Source organism: Apis dorsata, unplaced genomic scaffold (assembly GCF_000469605.1).
Source record: "Apis dorsata unplaced genomic scaffold, Apis dorsata 1.3 scaffold_919, whole genome shotgun sequence".
NCBI lineage: Eukaryota > Metazoa > Arthropoda > Insecta > Hymenoptera > Apidae > Apis > Apis dorsata.
In genome coordinates, this window is record NW_006264030.1 from 53,430 (window position 1) to 64,135 (window position 10,706).

At 40.3% G+C, this 10,706-nt stretch overlaps 1 protein-coding gene across 1 annotated transcript in view; it reads left to right on the plus strand.

Moving 5' to 3' along the window:
- LOC102680961 (collagen alpha-1(IV) chain-like) overlaps positions 1 to 10,706 on the plus strand; it is a 41,698-nt gene that overhangs the window by 4,748 nt on the left and 26,244 nt on the right. The gene's annotated exons all lie outside the window — the stretch shown is intronic.

A 10,706-nucleotide genomic window follows, 5' to 3' on the forward strand; every position in this document is an offset into this window, starting at 1 on the left:
ATAAATATTATAAACGAAAAAAAGGAATGTTTCCTTTGAACGAGCGATATATTACGAAATAATTGACGACTTGGTCCGTGATATCTGGGATTTCTGTTGCTCCGTAGGAAGAGTCTGCCCCTGATAACGATAAACTTTTCCTGTTGTTGTCGCGTGGAGACAATCACAATCAACGCGAGGATGCACCACTCATTTCATCTTCCTCGTGGCGTAAAACAACCCTGTATTTGACGAGATAAAAATTTGCGTGACATCGCATTCACGGACATTCGTTAATGCGACGTCCCGATTAATTTTAATTACGTTACAAAAATTTATCGCTGTTCTTTTCTTTTTTTTCTTCTTTTTCCTCCCCCCCTTCTCCCCCACTGAAAAAAACCTCGATAACGTCTCATAATAGAAAACGGATGTTTCAACAATGCTTTTTATTCCGCACGTGATTCAATCTCGAACGAAGGATGCCCACGCTGCCCATCTTCCCGGAATATTTATATATATATATATATACACACACGTTCCTTCTATGTATCGAAAAATACTCGGTGGCCACGGTTTCTATACGAATTTTACTCTCACCTGCATTTCACGACGCTAAATACGTAAGCTTGTTCCACCCACGTGAACGAGAGGGAAGTCGAGTAAAAATAGGGAAGAAGTGTGCTATCCTACGATAGTTTACTTACAAGCAACTATAAGCGATATCTACGCCATCTGTCTCCTCTATAAAATATCGTTCCAACATCGTAACGGGTAGGAAGGAAAACGAAAAATACGAAAGAAAAAACGATCCTTTCCGAACGAACAAAAGAATTCTTCGACGCCATTTGCATTTAAATCTACAAATTTTTACACACATCTCTCTCTTTCTCTTTTTCCTATATCATCGATAATCACGAAGATAATTGACAAATTTAAAACTTTGTACAATTCATCGAGTTTAACGGATGTGAAATATTTGCAATTTAATTCTCGATTTAAAATTCATCGATCGATTCATAAATCGAGAGAGAGAGAGAGAGAGAGAGAGAGAGAGAGAGAGAGAGAGAGAGNATCGTATACGATTCAGATGTCATCCGAACTCGTTTCCTAAATTGCAGCTATATTAATGAAAGCGTCCTTCGTAACGTGGAAGTCTCCCCAATATTAAAAGTTACCGACACATTAACAGATTGATGGTAAAACGCGTTATACGAATGACATCACCTTCTAGAATTGTTGTATGCAAATACGTCATTGACCATCATTAACCCCATTATGTTTATGCCTCGTGCCGGCCAATTTTTTTCTCATCTCAAACATCGCAAACATTCTTCGACGAAAGAAAACGAATTCATTTCTCCCCGATTAATCACGACAGTGGCGATTTATAACACGAGTAGTTGTATCATAACTACTGTGTAATCGCGCCTAATAAATCCAAATTATTTTAATTTCGTCGATTTCTTTCTTTCTTTCTTTCTTTTATTCGCCAAGTGAAATATCTGATAGATATCGCGATCAAGTTAATCACACAAGGATAAAGAATGCGATATCGATGATGATCAATCGATGGCGCGTGTAATACGTAATTTCAGACGTGACGTCATACAAATATTTATACGGTTGGGATACAATAATACGGTACAATCTATTTACGGATTGCGATAGATCGGCGTGCTGTAAATTCGAGAAAAGCGCGCTACGACCGTTGGAAACCGTAGACGTTCGAAGAAAAAGAAAAGAGAAAAAGAAAGTCGTTCGAGTCGTAAGTTACGCCCTTCCTAATATGTATACGTTACATCACAGGTCGGACCGACGAATCGTCAACAAAGAGGCGAAACAAAGAGATATATATATATATATAAACGCATTTACTTGGTTACACGTAAATGGAATAGAATATCGCGCGATGGAATGTTTGATCGTTTACTTGGATCGTCATCGCTAATTCATAAGTCAATTATTCAAAAAAAAAAAAGCGACATCTCCCAATGACATCACGATCTGATCTCATTCGTTGCAAATGTACGTACGCGACTTACTTACTACGTTGCATTGAACGTTATCCAACGAACATCGCGTTAAAAAATAAACAACTTCAATTATCTAATAATTTTCCCAACGAAAACATCGTAACAAGATCGTCAGTTTGATTACGTAACGATTGATATTTGGCCAATATTGCCTCTTGTTCTCTTCATTGCTCGATCGGATTGATCTATGTAAAATTTCGATATTTCGATTAAGCGCGTGTATCTTTTTTTATCTATATAATACGAATCATAATCGAGACGGATCTGTCGGCAACTGTCGGTTGGCCATTAAAACGATATTAGTTTTATAGCTCGAAGGCTGTTGCCGCGTGACATCACAGTCTAAAATTATTTATTAACAAATGCGACCGTTTACTTGGTATCTTTGATTACTTAATTGTTGTACTCGTTCGAGGACGTTTTCACTGATATCGCACCATGAACGACCTTTCTCCTCTTTATGGAAAAATATATTCGAATATTTCGACTTTGGTAAAATCGATACTTTTTTCTCTCTCTAACTCTGTCCTTTTTCAATCCTTCACCAATAATAAAATTTGCAATCAATGTTTAGATATGATAATCTTAATTCGTGGTTCATTATGTAACGTTATGTATCGATATAAGAAGAACCGAAACGAGAATTTATCTTACACGAGAGAAAAATACTCTTTCTCTTTCCGATTGAATTATGGAAATGAATATATCGTGTATATGCGAATGTTATTTTTCCCCCTTTTTACGCAATAAGGAAAAAGATGTTATTACCAATTACATAATATTCGACGTTTCGTTCTTTATATTTAACATTATTCAACAACGTTCGAACGAATAAAAATGAAATGAAATATTATTCCTCGAAAAATATTTCCACGCTGAAATGTATTTTTGCAATGGTCGTCATCGTGAAGTCAGAATCGTACACGGAGGTCAATCACGTCGTCGTCCCAGGCTATACGATACGAATTCTCGTAAGCTACCAGTGACATCACTGTTACTTTTACGAGTTGTTTATCACGAGCATGAATGAAACAGTTCAGCGTGACAATCGAAGATAATACAAGTACTCGCTGGAGAGGAAGAAATTCCTCGAAGGAGAATAGGAGATTCGTTTATTGCCGTCCCGATAACTCATCGCACCACCCACCACCCCCTCGTCGTCCTCAACGTCCACGTCAACCCTTGCCTCTCCCTTTCGTCGCGGTGTTCTTGGTACTTCCTCTCGGGGAGGGAGAAGAAGGAGAAGAAGAAGAAGAAGAAGAAGAAGAAGAAGAAGAAGAAGAAGAAGAAGAAGAAAAGGAAAAAGAAAAAGAGAAAGAAAAAAAAAAGAAATCAAAAATTAATGAACCGCGGGACGAGTTTATCGCCACGAGGCGGTGGCATGTCGAGCCGCTCGTAAACGCGAGCTACAAAAACCGATAGGATGACGACTTTCTGCGTTTCTTGGAAATCGACGATAGCCGAGAGCTAATAATAACAGCGATGCCGCTAAGCGCTAACGATTTCGGGGTTGAAATCGATGAAACGCGAGTCTCGAATGGTGAATGGCGTGATCGATCGATCGATCGATCCGTTTCTTTTTATTTTCGTTATACGCGTGAAGGATGAAAGGTTATCGGTTATCGATCGTTTTCTTTGGCGGGGACTGTGGTGGATGAAATCGGATACGATGTGTGTCGATAGTTAGTTGGGGGGGGGGGGTTAAACGTGCGTGGATATAAACGTTTAATGTAATGTAAATGGTTTTTTACGTGAATTATAGGGATCGATAAATAAACAATGTCAATTTGAGAGTCGTTTCAATACGTGCGTAAAAAAATAAAGATTTCGACGAATCAGCTTATCGAGCGTTTATCGTTCGACTTTCTTTTTTTTTTTTTTTTTTTTTTTTCACCAAACATTCGATAATCGCTTGGAACTGCATACGTAACTCCACCGAAGTTAAAAATAGACTCGTTATTTCCAAGTAAGAATCGTTCGTGGAAAATATTTTAGATTACCTTGCGTCGCGTATAACTATTTCTTTCTTTCTTCTTTTTTTTCTTTTTTTATCAGCGATTTCTACATACTTTCCAGCTAGCTTATAATACGAGGCTTTTATTCATTCATGAATGAATAGATCCATCCATTTATTAAGATCTCGAAGCGAATTCGGGAAACACCGACCTATCTACGATTTATCTATGATTTATCTACGATTTACGAAATCGAAACGAACCATTGTCCGTTTAAATGAAAGAAGAGAATATTTATGAACGCGTAGGTGCGAACAGATCTTTTTACGATGATCGATCGCGAGAGATAAACGAAGAAGACGAAGATCGGCGTAAAAGAAGGAACGACAGAGATTTCGCGAATCGGAAGATTTGGTCGAATTGGTAAATTACATCAGGCTTGGTATAACGGTGTCACGAGCGTTACCAGAACATCGTTTAATCTATGTGGGACGTTTAAGGGTGGACGCAATCTGTCTCTTACGAAACGTGCTAACCTCGATACACATTATCTGAAGAAACTCCGGGAGTTCAGGGGTCTCTCGAATACCATTTCGTTTTCTCTCTCTTTTCTCTCTCGCTCTCTCTCTCTCTCTCTTGCTCTCTCGCATAGAGGATCGTTCGTGGAACGTACGACTTTTTCTATTATCGCGTTCACGCGACGATTCGGTTGAAAATTTGAAGCCGATTCGTGGAAATGGAGCAACGAGGTTAAACGAGTAGAGATCGATCGATGCCAAGATATAAACATGTTTCGATGATTCGATTTCGGTTCGAGTAGCCCCGATTTAAATCAATCGGTTTTAAAAGGGAATCGGATACGGGTCTTGGAAACACTTCCTCCTTCTTTTTATCGTCAATACTTGTTTACTCTAAGCGTTAACACAGAGAAAACGTATACAAAGCCTCGATTCGTTATAAAAAAAAAAAAGAGGAAAGACGAGGCGAATGCATACGAAATGATAGGAGGCACGACATACGTGGAACGATTAGGCACGCGACAAAAGGGATTGGACGATCGACTCTCCACCATCGTTCGGAGGGGGGGGGATCGATTTCCAAAAATAGGACGCGTACCAACCGTATATCCGTTTCTATTTCCGCGCGCGTTTACAAGCCTATCCATCCGAGATGCGCTCGCCGAGGTTCCCCCGGATATTTTTTCCCGCTCACGCGTCGTCGATAAATTAAAAGAACCATCTCTCGTTGCTTCTCGTTTCACCCCAATTGTTATAAAGTTAAGACGAAATTCCTTTTCTTCGTTAACGTGCTTTCACCCTTCGAGTCAATTGCGAGAGAGAGAGAGAGAGAGAGAGNAGCTACGAATGCTTTATGCAATATTCGATGGAATATTAGGTANATGGATCGCGTGGGTGAAAATGTTTGAAAACGTGGATCGTTAATAAAGATCGAATTTATCTGTCTGGTATTTTAAATTGTAATTCTTTACGACGTATTCACGAAAACTCTCTCCACTCGTGAAAGATCGATAGGAATAAACTTTATAAAATTTTCAGCGCGAGGCTCGTGTATCTTTTACATCGAATTATTGACCTTAATCACTTGGCAACGCGTTAAGTAACGCGTTATCGCTCGAAACTTTCATTTTCACCTTTATCTTTCTCCCCCATTTTTTTTCTCCGCGCTTAGTCGAAACTTATTATCTTTCTATTCTATTCCATCATCCGCGTTAACAATTTCTTAAGATCTCGATCCTCTCTCGTGAGAATATCGAAGAATATTTAAAAATGCAATTTTTACAATTAACAAATCAAACGTATCTTGCGTATCTTGGAATACAAATCACGTTATTTACGACACGTGCGAACGAATAAGAAACGCGAGGTCAATTTCCTCCTTCGATCGAATAATTTTCGATCGATTCGAATATCGACTCGAATGATAAATTTAATTATTCGAGATCATTTATCTTTTCGAATCGATGACAAACGATGTCGAGAAAGAGAGAGAGAAAAAGAGGGGGTGGGGAGAGAGTGGTTAAAAAAGGCGTTAAGTGGTTTTCATGGTGACGAAATGCAGGAAATCGAGTAACGCGACTCTCGTTCTGTGAATCGAACGATGGAAAGAGACGAACGACGCGGAGACTAACGTTACAATTGGCGCCAATGTGCGCTTACATGGTCAGAGTCAGTACAGCTAAACTTGACACTTGACTCTTGCGCTAGAAACGTACCACGACCGATTAGAATTGCATCGAAACGTTTAGGGTTACACAGTTCAATGCTAAATGTCGTGATGAGCAAGGGATGTTGCACGACGCGCGCTGTGTTTAATCGTACAAATTATATCTAAAATTTATTTTGCGATTACACGTTGTTAAAAAATACGATATCGTTCGTTAGTGAAATTACGTCGCTTGTAACGAGAGAGAGAAACAGCAAGAGATTAAATTTAGAAAAATTGATGCGCGTAAACGTGGTACCACGGTTTATTTTTAAAACAAATCCAATTTCTTTCGTAATAATTCGTTTATTTAACTTGTAATTGTAATGCAATTTAACTTCCAATATTCAAATTTATATCGATTAACGAATATATTTATCAAATTTATCTCTTAATTATTACATAACGTATTTTCCTATTTTAATTATCTCGGATAAATCAATTTTTCAACGTACAACGTTTCTACACTTTGATACATATATACGAAATTTCTTTTTCGATATTTTTAATAGGAAACAAGAATTTTAAGATGAACGATGAAAGTCAAAATCCAAAAAAAGAAAAATTATTCGTTCATTCGGTTGAATTATTTTCCTTTCGCGTAACAAATTGACTGGAAAACCACGATAAGAGCGCGAGCATGATATTTCATCGAATTTCACTTCGAATTAAAGGGTTGGCAGATTTTTAAACGATTGGTTCGTTCTCGCGAGAAAAGGTGAAAGAAAAAAGAATGCGAAGCAGGATGAAAAAAAAGGAAATAATTACGGGTGGAAAGTATGGATAGATCGATGGCTCGAGCTTTATCGATCGACTCGGTCTCACTATATTTACTTGTGCGTCGTTGTACGCACACGTGGATTCTTTTATGGGGGTCAGCGTTTCTGGCGGCGGACGATTACGCGCGATACACGGGGCTCCGTTGTATCCGAGTGTTGATTTCACCCGACCTTTCCGACCCGTTACAACCTCGAATAAAGCCATTTATGGGCCTTTAACTCTTTCTCTCGCTTCTCTCGCTCTCTGATATACGTTCGGGTGGAATCGATTCGCGTTATCATTGTCGCGAATTTAATTTATCCGGATGATCGGATCAAGATCTCGACGAACAACGCAAGAGATCGCCAACTATTTTTCCTAATGTTAAATACATGGAATGGAAAATACGAATGATATTAAATTAAATTAACATCGAACTGCAACTTGGAACTTGGTCTATTGTCGCTTGATCTCGTCACAACACGATTAAACGGAAAATTAATATGGGTGGGAATTAGTTTGGAGATTATTATTCCACCGCGTATTATGAAAAAGTTTTTGAAAGAAAGAATCGGGAGATCGAGATCTCTTGGAAATTTTTCGTCGATAACGATGATGGACGGAAAGGAGCGAACGTCGAAGGACGGGGGAAAAAGTGTGATGGAATTTTTTACGCGCGCCACGGTTGTTACGAGGCGAGCGAACTGGCCACGAAAAGGAGAAAAAGAGGGAAGGAGATAAAAGGAGAAGAAAAAGGAAAAGGGATAAGAGGAAAGAGGCTGAAGCGTAATCCGTAAGCGTTGCCCTGGATGCGCGGTGAGTTTGCATAACGACGACACGCCGTCCTCTCTCTCTCTCTCTCTTTCTCTCTCTCTCTCTCCGTGCTTATCCACTTACCAACCTCTCCTCGTATCGTACGCACTTTTTTGCCCACGAATTTTTACTCCATTTCCTTTTTCGGCAAAAGAAGCAAGAGGCAAACGTCGAGACGCGCGTTTCAAGAAAGCGCGGCTCCCGCTTTCGGTCCCCGTGAATCATCCGCCCGTGGTATAATATTCTTTTTTTTCGTCCTACTTTCTTATTTGCGAATCGAACGGAATGAAAATTTCGAATTTTTCTAATTTCTCTAGGTTTGCGCGTGGAAAAAATGCATCGCCTACAATTATAGGCAAATTTTTCAGCAACTCGATAATTCGAGCTCGAAATTCAAGGATGCTCAGTTTTCAAGGATATGCGAGTCTAGCAATTATATAACTCGAATTGGTCGTTCGCATAATATTTATTACGACACGCTTAATATCATTTGATAATTTATATTTGAATATAATTAGAACATGTCTATTAAATTTTTCTATAAATAACGATCTCTCGGAAGAGTTGTTGTGTACAAAGTTTCGTAGAGTCGAAAGAGATCGGATAAATCTCGATCAAATTTCTTCTTTTATTAAACGTTTTTCTTATCCGTTTTCAATCGAGCGAGTCATCCGGGATGAATCGTGGCGGCGAACGTGAAAAGGTAGGAAGCGAGAGACGAGCGAGAAACGAAATTCACGGAGCGGAAGAGGTGAGAAAGAAAAATGAAACGAAAAGAAGGAGAGAGAATACCGGTTGGTCGGTCGGTCGGTCGGTCGGTTCGCGCAAAAGATGGAGAAGGATAAAACCGAGGACTCGAAGAGTTAGCGCGAGGATCGAGGATCGAGGCGGGAGCGAAAGGAGGAATCGAAAGCGGCGGGAATGAGAAAAATATGGGACGAAGGAGGAAAAGAATAAATTGTTCGTTGCGTAATCGAAGGGAAGGAGGCGTTCGCGGCGCGTTTGTTGTCTGTTGAAAAATTTCAATTTCGTCGATACGATTCTCCGCTCCGTTGTTTCGCAACGCGATCGCTCGAGTTAATCGTTGGAAGCTTTAACTCTTGAACGATGACCGTCTCGATTCGCCGAAGGGGGAATGAAAGGATAAAAGGAGGAGAAGAAGAACGAGAGACGTTGCGGAAGATGGCGATCGACACGTAACGGGAATAAAAAGAAGGGACGAAAGGATGATCGAAGGAAGATCGTTGGAGAGAAAGAGACGCTCGCTCGTGCTGTTTGATCCGATAACTTTGATCCGATTAAGCGTTATTCTCTCGGCACCGTTTTAACCCTTGCAACGCCGAATGGTTGAAATGGCCGTGGAAAAGGTGCCAACTCGACGCTTTAATTTTTATAATCGCGCAACGTTTTCGTTTCTCTCTCTATCCCAAACACGGCGAGTATCCGGTGACTTCTAAACGATAGTGTGCATATACGTACACGTGCGCGTAGATAGGTTGGTAGCGACATTGTCTGGCCACGATTTCGCTCGGCCAGCGTCATCCGGTCAGAGCTGAGGACGACGCTTAATATTACCGCGCATTATGCAGATTCCGAACACCGTGCCTCCTCTTCGCCCTCTCCTCTCCCACCGCTGGACCTCGTTTCACCCCCTACCTGCTCCCCCTCTCTCGCTCCTCCTATCTCGCCGCGTACAACCGATCGTGGACCGCTGAATCATCATCGTCGCCGTCGTCGTCGCCGCCATTGTCATCATTATCATCATCATCATCATCATCATCATCATCATCATCATCATCATCATCATCATCATCATCGGTTGATCAATTCTTTTTCCACTGGAACGCGATATTGTGTCCGATACGAAGCGATTCCCGATCATTGCCGCCGCTTTCGCGAAACGAGTGTCACGAGCAGATTTCTCGATTCACCTGCGAATGCTAATTCTGCCTTTTTTTCCCCTCTCGCCTGTTCGTTCGTGGAAAGAATCCACACCGAGAACTAGAGAGAGGTTAGGGGAACGGGAGAAGCAAGAATTTTTCTTACGCGCATTCTTTTCACAGAATTTTCGACTCGATAATTTTCACAGAGGAATTTTGCTTTCGCGCGAATTTTTATAGAATTCGCAACGACGCTCCTTTCTTTTTCTTCTTTCGAGAAAAAAATTTCATTCGTTTTCATTCGTCGTGGATGCGTTCGAAAAATTGTTATCTTACTTTTCTCGCGAGCGTGTCATAATTTACGATTACATTTCGTACAAAATTTCGAATTACGTTATATAAATGGTGTAATTTCGATGTCTCTTTTACGCCTTAATCTGGAAAAGTAATGGATGGAATATATTTTAATCGGCGATTAAAATTAAAATTCGACTCGTGGCGACGGCATAAATAGGTTAACGTTGATGAACAGTTGTTGAGAAAGTTGGAGGAATCGAACGGCGGCGCGTTGATACCGGTCTCGAACCGAATTGGACCGGTTCCGGCCAATCTGGACCGAAAATCGGATTGCATAAAGCGACACGGGACGACGTCTGCCTCCAAGTATCGCAATTAATCGTGCATATGAAAGTTCCCCGTATCCTTTTTCAATTGAACCACTCCTTAAAAGAGAGCTCGTCCAAGTTTAATGCCACGCGTATTTCGCAATATACGGCCGAATAATTCTTTTCGCTCCAAGATATCGGCGATGCGATCCATCATTATTCCGTGTCCTCTTAAACCAGGGTTTTGCGAGTTTAAAATAAAGATGGGTAAAAATTTTTTTTCCTCCAAACGCGTGTTATCGAGACTCGTTCGAATCGTGTATCGTTGTGGAGGCAACGATAAATAACGATTAACGAGTTTGAAAGTTATTTTCGAACGCCTTATACCGACCCGTTGATGAGAAAGATCATCGTTCTCTCCGTTTCGAATTAATCCGACAATCGAAAAAAAAAAAAAAA